Raw genomic sequence first — 14004 nt, forward strand, 5'->3', positions numbered from 1 at the left:
TCATTCCTTCAAGCCATATGACCTATTCATACACAGTATAGCCTGCACTAGGTTTTTAAGTATTCTTATTCTTCCTGTTATTATTGCAGGCTTCTGATGTTCAAGCATGGTTCACAGTTTCAGAGCTGCTAAGGGCAATGCCCAGATCAAAACTAGAGAAGAGGGGTGGATGTCAGCTAAGAGATGCAAGGGAAAGTTGTAAAACAGACCACAGAGTGCCTGAATTTCCAAGCTTCTGGCTCTCTGGTCTATTTACAAACGTCTTCCTTCTGCGGTGCTGAGTAAAGACTTCTACCGTCCTGCGAAGCCTCATGTAACACATTCTTTGAAATAGGCCTCACCTTCCTCCTCCCCACCTTTGAGCCACACCGCACTGTGGAGGCTCCAGCATGGCAAACGGATCACAGGCAAATTGAGAAAAAGAGTCCCTTACTAGTGGCAAAGTAGGCCACTTCTTCACATCATGCGTAATGAGAGGGGTAATGCTTTCCTCCCCCAGACTGCTATTTATTCTCCTTCCTCAAAACTACCTGCTCTGATCCTATGGTATGAGAACCCCAGCTCAGGTCTGCATCTCAGAGTCCGTGAGTGAGTCACGCGTCCTCTTACCACTCCATATCTCCAGTCACTTCTCTCAAGTTGCAATGAGAAAGTATGAGCTCTGCCTTGGCAAGCCCTGGAAGCTCTTTGGTTTAAAAATTTTAGAAGGCACTCCTGAGAGCTTGGGCAGCATTGGCAAAAGAGAGCACATCGATAGCCTTTGGCAGAAGCACTGTCTTCCTGACATTCAGAAGCTTTTGGAAAGGCTTCATTTGCATACTCGGCCCTGTCACAGAACTGGGCCTTGTAAATCCAGAGTCTAGCGTCTGTCAAAATAAGAATGCACTTTGGTGTACCTGACAGGAGTCTGAGAAGGCTGCCCAATGTGGAATCAGACACTGGCACATGTGGCTTTCAATTCACAGAGCAACCTACTTTTTCTTGTGGATAAGTGAATCAGAAAGGAAGTAAAATTTACTACAGACCTACAAAGTGCCTGGCAAAGTACTTAGGATTTTCATGCATTATCTCCTTTAATCCTCATAACAGCCCTGTAAGGTCATTGTATTTTTTTCCTTTTATGGAGGCTCAAAGAGATTAACTGACTTGCTGAAGGTCATGTGGCTAGCAAAAATGAGAATGCAAATTTGAACCTGGATCTATTCCATTGTGTTCTTAGAACTCAAAAGACGAGTGTGACTACGGAGAGCTTGGGTAAGACTTAAGAACACTATCAATGGCAGGAATGCTGATGCATACTTAACCAATTCGTTGAGGTGTTTGTGCACCTTAACAAAATTCCTTGCATCGTTGTTTAGACTTGTGCTCTAGAAATATGAGTCACTCGTGGAGCCTATTTTCTTTCTTTCTTATTGCTCCCTGGCAACAAATGTAACTGGTTCTGATTTCTTTATTGGCTCGTTCATTAGGAGCCAGGGGGAGCCTGCAGTCTGGATGGTGATTTAGGACGTTAATTACCTCCAGTTATCTTTCTGCAGACCTGTGTCTCTTCCTGACTCGGTATTTCCTGGAATTTCTTAACTTACTCCAGGGATAACTGAGAAGCCGCAACAGAGCCACTGCTAATTAGGTTTCTACTTTGGTGGCAAAGGTAGAACGATGGGTTAGCATGGGTGGCCAGTGAGAGATGCTGTGTTTTCCTCCCCAAGACAAGCCCATGTTTCTCTTTCTCCTTTCTGTCTACAGCAAAGCAATTTATTTTATACTAAATTGGGGTGCAAGTTCAGATGTGACAATCACGGTTATTTGTATTGGTGACCTTTTCTCCTGGGAGGTGAGAATGGGACTAGGCTCTCAGTGGACACCTTGTGTGTCTTGGAGCTCTTCAGCAGAGTCACAGTGGAGAAATTGGGACTGAATGACACAATCAATGCTCCCTGTGATCCTGAGGGTTTCATCCAATTGTTAATGGTGAAATCTTGGTGGAAAGAGCCTGACCGTCATTATTAATCTCAGTGGTTTTCTATTTCCCCTTTTATTCTGCTCCTTCTCCCCACATCATGCAATTTGTACTTGATTCATTTGGACCTCAGATGCAGAGAGTGAAGATTGGCATTCTCAGTTCATGGCACACTATCGCCATAGTTTCCTTTCTTGTTTAAATACACATTAGCTGAAAAGTCCATCATATAAAGTATGGAGGGCACAAGGAGATTAAGAAATACATTACAAGAACTTCAAAGGTTAAATAATTGCTAGCATCCAAGTTCGCATTTAAAGTAAAGCTCCAGACACTCATTCAGTTAACACATACCGTCATATGGTGGCCTAAAAACCCCCAAATTGCTATGGATAGAACATTTGCAAATGTCACGTGAGAAAGTCATTTTTCAAACAACATATTATACATTGAAATACTTGTTAAAAGTGAAGACTGGAGTTACACAGAATTGAATCAAGTGAAAATTCAAGGTCAATGCTTAAAGCTGTTGTCAAATGTTAGAACAAATCTAGGAAAATTTCAAGATTTCTAGGATTAAGAGGATGAGGAAGATAAACAATTTCTAAGTCATCTAGAAGTTTAGGGGACCCTATACTACATATGTGACTTTATGTAACACTTTTTTATAGCTGGAAATCTTCTTCTTAAACAGCCCACATCCCCAAACACAACCAACACCACCTCATCCTTGTCCCAATTAGGTGCATTAAACATTCAGAGATATTTTCTTTCCTTTTCTGATGGGTTTTCATCCTTTACATGGCAGTGGCTCCTAACACTTTGCAATCAATCTTCTCCTGGCCCCTAATAGAAAAATTTCAAGTAATATGTGATCATTATATCTCTCCAATTCCCTAGGTGAACTAGAATCAAAATGAAATCTAAAGAACTCCTTACTACTGAAAGGGGAAAAATCCTGTACCTTCAGGTAGCTTAGAATCAGATGGGGAAGACACTGAGGTAAGAAAGACAATACCATACAGCGTGATAAATAATATAGCAGCAATAATTTTATGGAGTATTCTATGGGAAAATATAAACCATACTTGGAAAGGGAAGAAGGAAGGTCAGAGATAGCTGCCTGGAGGATATGATATCTGAGCAAAAACCAGCAAAGCAGGCCAGAGACAGGCAAGGAAAGAACAATATAGACTGAGTCATCGTCTCAGTTTTCTGTATCCAAATGTTTCAATGTCCCAGGATGTTTAAGATCAACATGGAATATAAGTGGAACTTTACAATAACAGACCAATAGGGCTAACGCTGCACGTATCCTTAATTAACACCAAAGCCCTTTATGCGGTTTATTTTATAGCCCATCAAGTGATGCCACATGAGCCAACACTGATTTGGAGCACCACCATTCTGGAAGTCTCACCCATCTTTGGTTTGCTCTAAGAAGCTGTAATGGTTCCCTACACCCTGGAGCAACATCCTCTTCCCTTCTCTGGAATCCAGAAAAGATAACATAGACAATCAATAGGAATTATAGTTTTTTCTCTATCCACATTTTCAGATATAGCTTTATTGCATAAAAAGAAGAACACTTGGTTAGAAATATTCAAAAATTGGGTTGTAGTGGTAGGTGTACAATTCCATAAATTTACTAAAACCATTGTACTTACCCTTACAATGGGCGAAGTTTAAGGTATGGAAATTATAACTCAAGAAAGCACGCTTAAATGTCAAATTTTTTAAATTGATATCTTATTTCTTTCAGTGCATTTTCCATGCTTTTCTATATCATTATTTATTTTATGGAAGCAGTGGCCTTGCTTCTGCATCCTGGCTCCCACCCCAGCCAGCTCTGTGACCTCAGTGCAGGGGAAACCTCTCTGAAACTCAATTTCCTCCCCTTAAAGATGGGTTTTCATATTATGTTTGCACCTCTCTCATAGAGGGGATAAATGAGAAAGTGCAAGATCAATGCCAAGCAGCGTCCTCATAATTAATAGAAGCTCCGTAAATATTAGTTTGCTTCCTTCCTTCTCTTTCTTGAAATATAACATTTGGTAACCAATTTGCACGTTGCATCAATAACACCCCTTCTAAGGGATTTGTATCCGTGCCTAAGAGCTATTAGTATTCCACAGCAATGGCTTGCTCCCCATCGTGTGGGCAGAACGCATCCCTCCACCTCTCTGGTCGATAACCTGCCTGGCCTGTGGCTCTGGGCTCCCCAAGAAGTGACAAATCCTCCCCACCTTCCCCCTTGCCAGTGGCCTTCTGAAAGTGATATCATTTTGCTTTGCACTTTTTGTTTAAGATACAAAAGCTTGTTTCAAGCAACAGCAGGCTTTCCAAAGCGCTTCCAGGATTCTTAAACAGTAGAGGTCATGAGAGAGAGAATTGCCACCCAGAAAAGAAAGAATCCGCTAGCATGCTTCTCCTCCGCTGGCACCCAGAGTTCGCCAGCTCCCTCGGACTGTATAGTTAATGCCTCACCCAAGGAACAGGGGGGAATTAAGATGTCTTGAATGAGAAGCAGCTGAGAACGGGAAGCTTCGGCCCTGACACCAATTGCAGCTTAGACCTGACGTGCCAATGTGCATTTCTCTTCTCCGTGACTCATTTTAGGCAAATCCTAACAAGTACCAGTCACTCTCCTCATCTCAACAGGCTCTGGTGAGGCACTGGGATCATTGCTGCAGCCTTCAGCCGTGCAAGCAGCTCAAAGCAACTCTTCCCCTGTGGGGGTTAAATTAAGCAAGGCAAGGCCGCTGAGTCCTTGGTGTCTCCTCTTTCACCTTCTAGGGCTGCAGCCCCCTTGCCGTCTTGGTCTGCTAAGTTCTCTCCAGCGACCTTCTGAGAACCTAGCCAGCCTGACATGGAAGAAAAAGACTGGTGTACTTTCCAGAACTGACATTTCCCATCACTTCTTCCCCCTCACTAACCAGCTGGCCCATACCAGGAATTTCACTGAGAGATCCTTATTCCTTTAGCCCAAGGCTTTTATTCTCAAAATATAACTGTCCAAATGTAATAATATATGTTAATAGTCTTTACAATGTTTATATCCTTCAACTTATCAACCCCAGTATAGAAATTTAGCCTGACAAAACAGTTATGTGACAAGATTTCTGCGCCAGGATGTTTATCACAGGATTGCTTATGATAGTTTTAAAAAATGGAACCAATGTAAATGCCCAAAAACAAAAATATAAAAGAAATTTGGCATAGCCGTATGATGGAGTATCAAGTAAATTTTAAAAATCATGTTTGCAACTCATATGCTAATAGCTAATAAAAAAAAGGACAAAAATTATATAGTGAGTCTGATCAAAACAGCACACACACACATCCCACACAATATTTTGCATAGAGAAAATTCTGGTAGGAAATGTTGAAAAATATTGACAGTGTTTCTCTTCAGGTGGTGGGACTATGAGCAACATTTTTTTGTTAAATTTCTGCTGTTCCATGTATTTCCCCTTTAGTGAGCATATGTTATTTGTCCGACGAAAATAAGACTTTAAAAAATAAACTTATGAAAAGTCCACAATCCTCTAGAAAAGACAGAACTTTATCTTGTTCTTGCAAAGGGTCCCTGGAAGTAATAGTCACCATTTATGTCCAAGGCGTTTCAGTTTCCAATTTTCTAAGGGAGAGAGTTGTTTTTTTTCCCCAAAGATTGGCACCTGAGCTAGCAACTGTTGCCAATCTTCTTTTTTTGTTTTTGTCTTTCTGCTTTTTCTCCCCAAATCCCCCCAGTACATAGTTGCATATTTTAGTTGTAGGTCCTTCTAGTTGTGGCATGTGGGACACCGCCTCAGTGTGGCCTGATGAGTGGTGCCATGTCCGCGCCCAGGATTCAAACCAGCGAAACCCTGGGCCGCGTAGCAGAGTGCCCGAACTTAACCACTCAGCCTTGGGGCTGGCCCCTAAGGGAGAGAGTTTTGATTCAAAGGAGAGAGGGGCTGGCCTGGTGGCGCAGCGGTTAGGTGCGCATGTTCCACTTCTCGACGGCACGGGGTTCGCCGGTTCCGATCCCGGGTGTGGACATGGCACTGCTTGGCACGCCATGCTGTGGCAGGTGCCCCACATATAAAGTAGAGGAAGATGGGCACGGATGTTAGCTCAGGAAAAAGAGGAGGATTGGCAGTAGTTAGCTCAGGGCTAATCTTCCTCCAAAAAAAAAAATTCTAAAAAAAAAAAAGAAAGGAGAGAAAACTTAGAGCATTAAGTATTAGTATTGAGTACTGAGGAGGAAGGAGGAGGTGTGGTGTTGGTGGCCTAGGAGTGAGACTGAGGTCAAACTCATAATACATCACCACCCCCGCTAATAGTGCTCCTTCTCAGAAACCCATAAGCCATAAGCCTTGACACGGTAAAGAGAAGACTGCAGGGCCCAGCCCGGTGGCGCAGCAGTTAAGTGTGCACATTCCACTTCCGGGGCCTGTGGTTTGCAGGTTCGGATCCCGGGTGCGGACATGGAATCGCTTGGCAAGCCATGCTGTGGCAGGCGTCCCACAGAAAAAGTAGAAGAAGATGGGCACAGATGTTAGCTCAGGGCCAGTCTTCCTCAGCAAAAAGAGGAGGATTGGCAGCAGATGTTAGCTCAGGGCCAGTCTTCCTCAGCAAAAAGAGGAGGATTGGCAGCAGATGTTAGCTCAGGTCTAATCTTCCTCAAAGAAAAGAAACAGAAGACTGCATATAGGCAGGTAAGGCAGTCTAGTGAGAAAAACACTGGATTAGAAGTACCCAGATCTTTCAGAAAGAAAAAAAGCAGCCCCTGACAGCTGTGACATGTGAGCTGCCTGGCACTCACCGATAGACCTTGGGATTCTGTAGTTAATCATTTCACAGAACATTAACATCGGATGAAATCAATCTTGTCAAAGACAAAAGAAGACCTCTCAAGAACAGTGCGCAAACCACAAAAATAGCCTCCTGTAGTGGTTAAACTGGTGACTGCGGCTTCATTATCAATTACAATTTCATTGCAACTCCATTCCTCCCACCTCCTAAGCAAAAATTAAGATGCTCAATGGTAGATTTGCCCAGCTTCCCGATCGTACTCAATCCAGATAAAGCCAGACTTCCTCGAAGCCTCCCACAAATCTCCTAATCCAAGACCAATCCTATAACAAGCTTCTCCCACAGAAATGCCCCTTGTTCCCCACGGTGTGTGCCCTCCCTTGTTGAAAGAAACACCAATAAGCCCGACCTGTCTGCTAGTGGTCTTTGGCTGGCGGATATGGCCACCTTATTCCTCCTCTTTGTTCTGTCATTTCCTGGATGTGGTCTTGGGCAGCTCAATTGTCTTTACTGAGCCCCCTTTTCTTCGTTCTTAAAATAGTTACAATAATTCCATCCCTCTCACCTCTCAGGGTTTTTGCATTTTGGTTCCAATAACAGCAAATGATAAAACAAAAATGCCAGGTCTTTGCTGAAGGCAAATTCAAAAGCAATGAATGGTCTGATGTAGTTTGGAAAGAGCAAATTCAGTGTGGAATAGCATTCTGGCTCCTCCCCTGCTTACCGTGTGATGTTGAGCAGTTGGCCAAATCACTTAACCTCTCTGAGTGCCGTCTATAGGAAAATGATGATAATGATAGTCCATCTACCTCACAGGGCTTTTGTGAAGCACGAATGAGAGAAATATATAAGAAACTTAGTTCAATACCTGGGACATAGTACATATGGCTAAAATGATGGGTCTTAAGCTTATCCATCTTGGCTTTCCAGGACCTGACACTTTTTTAGACATCAAAAGAAATTTTTTAAATGAATATAAATGAGTGAATTACAATTGGAATTATTTTATTCACTGAACAAAAATTTTTGAGCACTTTCTACATGGTATATAACCTGAGAGTGCAGTGATAAATGAAACAGTTACCATTCCTTTCCAACTAATGAGGGAGATAGACATTAAACAAACACACAAATAAACTATATCTACAACCAGCTCTCCATATCTGTGGGTTCTGCATCCATGAATTCAACCAACCATGGTCGGTGGACATAGTACTATATTTACAACCTGCAAATACAGAACCCGCAGAGAGGGAGGACTGTCTAAAGAATTCAAGCATCCTCAGATTTTGGTATCCAAGGGCATCCTGGAACCAATCCCTCATGGATACCGAGGGATGACCGTACAAGCTGTAATAAATGGTACAGCAGAGTTTCTCCACCTTGGTACTACTGACATTTAGAACCGGATAACTCTTTGTTTGGGGAGCCATTCCGTGCATTGCAGGATGCTTAGCAGCCTCTCTGGCCTGTACCCACTAGATGCCAATAGCACCCTCTCCCCTCAAGTTGTGACAGCCAAAAATGTTTCTTAGATATCGTCAAATGTCCTGGGGTGGGGGGGAAGTCTCCCTCCTCACTCCACGTTAAGAACTACTGCTATAAAGGAAAGAAAGCAGAGGATTCTCTGAGACGGCTGAAGACAGCGACCAAATTTAGGTTACAAGTTAAGAGAAAGTCTGTTTGAGGAAAGAACTCTGAAGTTGAAAGCCCCAAAATGGTCAGGATATCGTTTGGCAATAGAGGAGGAGGACATTCAGGCGGGGCCAACGTAAAGGCCCTGAGCTTGGAGTTCCAGAGGAGTTAGAAGTCCTGTGTGGGAGATGAGACTGGAGAAGACAGGCCATCGTGTGGTCTGTAAAATAGGAGGGCCGTTAGGACACCTGGCTTCTGCTGTGGTTCCACCCACTTGCCACGTGCAAACATCCTTTCTCATCTTCATTTGATCTCTGTGCTTCACCATCTCTACAACAAGGAATTATGGAAAGTTGAAACTAAAGGGGCAGTGTGACAAGGATTGCAAGCTGTCCCTCAAAATCTGAATTCTCCTCTTTTTCCTGAACAAACAGCCAAACTAAACGTACCAATGTTTTAGTCCATTCAGTTTGCTATAACAAAATACCATAGACTGGGTGGCTTATAAACAACAGAAATTTATTTCTCACAGTTCTGAAGGCTGGGAAATCCAAGATCAAGGCACAGGCAAATTTGGTGTCTGGTGAGAGCCCACTTCCTTGTTCATAGACGGTCATCTTTTCCTTGTAACTCTCATGTGGAGAAAGGAGCAAGGGATCTCTCTGAGACCTCTTTTATAATCCCATTCACACTAATCCCATTCATGATGGCTCCGCCCTCATGACCTAATCATCTCCCAAAGGCCCCACCTCCTAATACCATCACCTTGGGACTTAAGATTTCAACATATGGATGGGGAGATGGGCGAACAAAGATTCAGACCATAGCAACCAGCCTCCCCTGCATCAGGTATGCCCATACAGCTGAGTTCTGGCCATTGGAAGACGAGCAGAGGTGATGGGCACAACTCCCAGGCCCAGCCTATGAGACACTACCATGCATGATCTTCCTCGCTCTTAACCATCCTCTGGCTCAACGGCAGCGTCAAGGGTGATTATGGAAAGAACATACTGAAGATGGCAGCTCCTCTACCAGTCTGGGCCCCTCAGTGACTGCACGAACTGCATGGAGCTGACTCCCATTCACCCATCAGCCTCCCGACCAAGAATAGCCACACTGGATTGTTACATAAGACAGAAGTCAACTTCTGTTGTGCAAAGCCCTGAAATTTGGAGGTTTATTTGTTACCAAAGTTTGCATTATCCTAATAAATCTAAGCAACATCTCAGGAAACAGCTCTCTCTGGATGGAGGACACACGTTTCCTTTGACCAACAACTCAGTGTAGAAAAGGTAAACATCCTCCAGCTTTATTAGGCATCTGTGGAGCATTCAGGGAACAGCAAACTCTCAGACAACTCGCAACCATAAAAGGGATGATTTTAGCCTTAAACTTTTGATGTGCAAAATATACTGAAAATGAGCAGGGAAGTCCTCCCTTCTTTCCAAAATAGCATGTGGAGAATTTCTTTTGCGAACATTTTAACACTGTAACCAGACAAAGGAGAAAATCCCAGAACAATAAAAAGTTCTGAAACCAAATATGATATAGCTGATAAACTCTAAAACCTTCTGGTTTTACTACCACTACTACTACTACTGCTTCTAAATTTAAAATTAATTAATTACAAGTTGGTTAAAGGACACAAAATATAATTTGAAAAGGTGCATAAAATCACCTATTTTCCTATTCTAAAGGTCTTTTATGTCACGCGTATCTCCTTTTTTCCTATCAGACTTTCTCATCTAAGTTTATGAATCCAAATGTCAATAGCTAGAGAAGACTTCCACTTTTCAGCAATCACACACTTCGCAATCAACCAAGCAAAATGAACAATCTTCTGTATATTTATTCAAATGCACAACTTTGATCTATGTATAATTTAAGGAGTGGTATATAAAGAGGTTGTCCCAGGAAAGAGCTGTCGAAGCATAAGCCAGAATAGATATGCTTTCAGCTGTAAGTAATAGAAAACTCAACTTTCAATGGGCTGAAGATTTCAAGGAGGATATTATCACTCAATAAGAAACCTGATATTGAGTGATCATAGAGGTATTTAACATTGCAACACAGTGCATATGTATATGTGTGTATGTGTGTGTATACACACATGCATGTGGCTACGTGTGTGTATACCAAAATAAAAGTTTAGTGAAACAAAATATACAAGATGCAATGTACTCTGATTTTATCTATCCTGTTTTACTTAGTTTTATTTTTAAAAACTATCAGTGACAAACAACCCAAGTGAAAAATGGGCAAAATATTTAAACAGACACTTCACAACAGAAGATACACAAGTGGCCAATGAACCTATGAAAAGATACTAATTAAAAGATATTCATCAGATAAATGCAAATAAAATCCACAATGAGAGACCAGTAAAATACACTAGAATGGCTCCAATTTAAAAGACTGACAGCACTATGTGTTGGAGAGAGGGTAGAGCGCTCAGTACTCATCATCAAGTTGCTAATGAGAACGTAAAGTGGTATACTTTGGAAAACAATTTTGCAGCTTTTTACTTTATATATATACAGGTTATATATACACTTATAGGTTATATATATACAGGTTATATATACACTTATATAAGGTTATATATACACTTACCAAAAGACCCAGCAATTCATAGTATATACCCAGGGCAAATAAAAACATATCTTCTCACAAAGACTTGCACGTGAATATTCATAGCGGTTTTATTCATAATCCCTTTAAAAGTTGGAAACAACCATCACCTGTCCATCAACAAATGAATGGGTAAGCAAATTGTGATATATCCTAACAAAGGAATCCCACTCAGCAACTAAAAGGAACTGTTGACACACACAATATTATACTGAGTGGAAGAAGCCATGAAGAAGACATGAATACTACTAATTGTATAATTCCATTTACATAAAATTCTATGTAAGAGAAACCTATTCTTAATGATAAGAAAAAATATCAGTGGTGCCTGGGATCTGGAGGAGAAGACTTCCTACAAAGGGGCACAAGGGAATTTTTGGGGGGATGGAAATATTCTCTATCTTGATTATGGTGGTGGCTCCATGGGTGTCTACATTTGTCAAAACTCGTGGAACTGTACACAAAGTGAGTAAATTAATTTTGGCTCCACTAATAGGTAGTGACTTACCGTTTGAAAAACACAACTTTATCACTCAAAGTATTTACACTCAAATAATATCAAAGGGCTTTCTAGAATCCAAATAATTGGTGTAATAATCCAATAGGCTGTCCTATTACTTGTGATGAGATTAAATGTAGTGTGTCTATTGAACATAGAGACCTGGTACCCAATAATTCCAATTAGCACAGGCCTCAGAAGTCTGTTTTCATCCTTACTTAGACTACAGCTAGTAAAGTACACTAGTAAAAGCTCTTTACTGTTTAAACAGAACTTTCAATTGCATATTATCTGAACTAAGCAGTAGTCTAGTAAGGCATACATTTTTATTCTTCTTTTACAGTTGAGGAACCAGTTTAGAGATTTAGTATATACAAGATGGACTAAAATCCACTGTATCTGTGGACTGTTTTCCCATTGCATCACAGATGGCTTTAAGAGCACTGAGTCATGGGCTCTTGACTTCTGGTTTTAATTTCCCTGTTATTAGGACACTCAAGCACCAGGAGACGTATTTGGTACATCATATTTGCTTTAAAAAAATAGAGTTTAGTTCTACTGCTATCATTCCAACCCACAAATCTATACTTTATGGGTTTTATAAGATCAAATGGAAGTCACCTAAAACTGCAGCTTTAAAAAAAAGATGTCCTTTACCTAAACATTTCCATTTTTCTTCCTCTGAAGAGTTGAATGCTCTTTCCTCAATGGATTTGGCTAGTTAATCAAAAGAAGAAACCATCCAAAGAGGGGATCTATGACCTGTTTGTCAAGGGAAGTCAGATTATTCTATGCCAAGAAAGGCTATTTTTATTTTCATCTGATGGCCTGCAGGATTTTTTAAAGGTCAGCATCATGGAAGTAAAAGGAGAAACTGTTTCAGAAGAGCCCCCACAAATCTCTCTCCTCTTAATGGCCTCAAGCCTGTGTTGTCAGTAGCCAGTTACCTTGGGTAGTTAGAGCGTGGTTATATAACAAGGACAAGGAACTAGGTCCATCCCTCGGGAGGTCATTGAAGTGGGTTTGACATGTTCCGGCACCACCTAAGCCATCGTTGACACCAGCAGTCACAATGTGAGTCCAGAAAGGTGGATCTCTTTCACTCATGCTGCGGCTAGAAACACAGTCCTTTGGCCAGCTAAAGGAAGGTAGGGCACTGGAGTGTTCACGTCACCCTTAGAGCAGGACTCTCAGGGCCTGGTCTCAGGAGATGAGAAGGATGGGATGTGTTTAGTCAACAAAATGCAATCACTCTAAGCTGCAGCAAAGGAAAACTTGCAGAAGCTACTCATTAATGCTATGATTCTAGGCAAACTATTTTGTTTCTCTGAGCCTCAGTTTCCTTTTTGTGTGTGTGAGGAAGATTCACCCTGAACTAACATCTGTTGCCAATCTTCCTCCTTTTTTGCTTGAGGAAGATTGGCCCTGAGCTAACATCTGTGACAATCTTCCTCTACTTTGTTTGTGGGATGCCTGCACAGCATGGCTGATGAGAGGATCAGGTCCACACCCGGGATCTGAACCTGCAAACCCCAGGCCGCTGAAGCAGAGTGCGTGGAATTTTAACCTCTCGGCCAAGGGCCAGCTTCCAAGAGCCTCTGTTTCTTCATCTAGAAAATGAGATACTCGTTCCCTACCTCATGAAGATGTTGTCAGGTTTAAATGAGACAGAGGTGAAAGAGCTATGGGAATTGTGAAGAGTGGTATAAGCATTCATGGTCATTCTTTTCTTTATCGGAATCTGCTCTTTGTCAGAGGAAACTATTTTTTGCTCAGGATCCTTGTTGACTCATTTAATAAAGGTTTGTTGAGTGCATGCTATGTTCCAGATGGTGGGCTGTGTGTTGGAAATACAGAAGAAACAAAATGAGATCCTGGTGCTCAAAGACTATTCAGTCTGTGGGGTGGGGTGGGGTGGGGAGTGTGGGAGTGGGAAGCCAATAGAGAGGGAGGTTAAGTGTGGTAGTTGCTGTGATGTGGCACCTAGATCCACCTTTGGTGTCAAAAGACTTATTCCCTCAGCTTCGGGAAGTACTGTCAGCCCCTTAGAGGAAGGCCTGGGCTGAAGAGAATCACCTTGCGCAAGGTCATACCCCCTTCCTGGGGAGTTCATACCAATAACCGATTGACTTAAGACGTAAAGGCAGTCTCCTTGCTCCAAACTGGGACACTTCTGAAGGGTCATTCCTCGTCAGAATTCCTCATAGAGCTGGCTGACAGTGGGACTGTATCACAGCTCACCTTATTCCTCTGACCAGTCCTGCTGCCTTTCCTTCCTTTCCACAAATATTGATCCCAGAGAGCTCCTTAATAAACCTCCTGCATACTGATGTCCTTCTCAGAGTCTGCTTCTGTGATGATTAATTGGATGTGTCAACTTGGCCAGGCTATGGTATCCAGTTTTTGGTCAAATACCAGCCTAAATGTTGCTATGAAGGTATTTTTTGGATGTGCTTAACATTTAAATCAGTAGACTTTG

Source organism: Equus quagga, chromosome 1, assembly GCF_021613505.1.
Source record: "Equus quagga isolate Etosha38 chromosome 1, UCLA_HA_Equagga_1.0, whole genome shotgun sequence".
Lineage (NCBI taxonomy): Eukaryota > Metazoa > Chordata > Mammalia > Perissodactyla > Equidae > Equus > Equus quagga.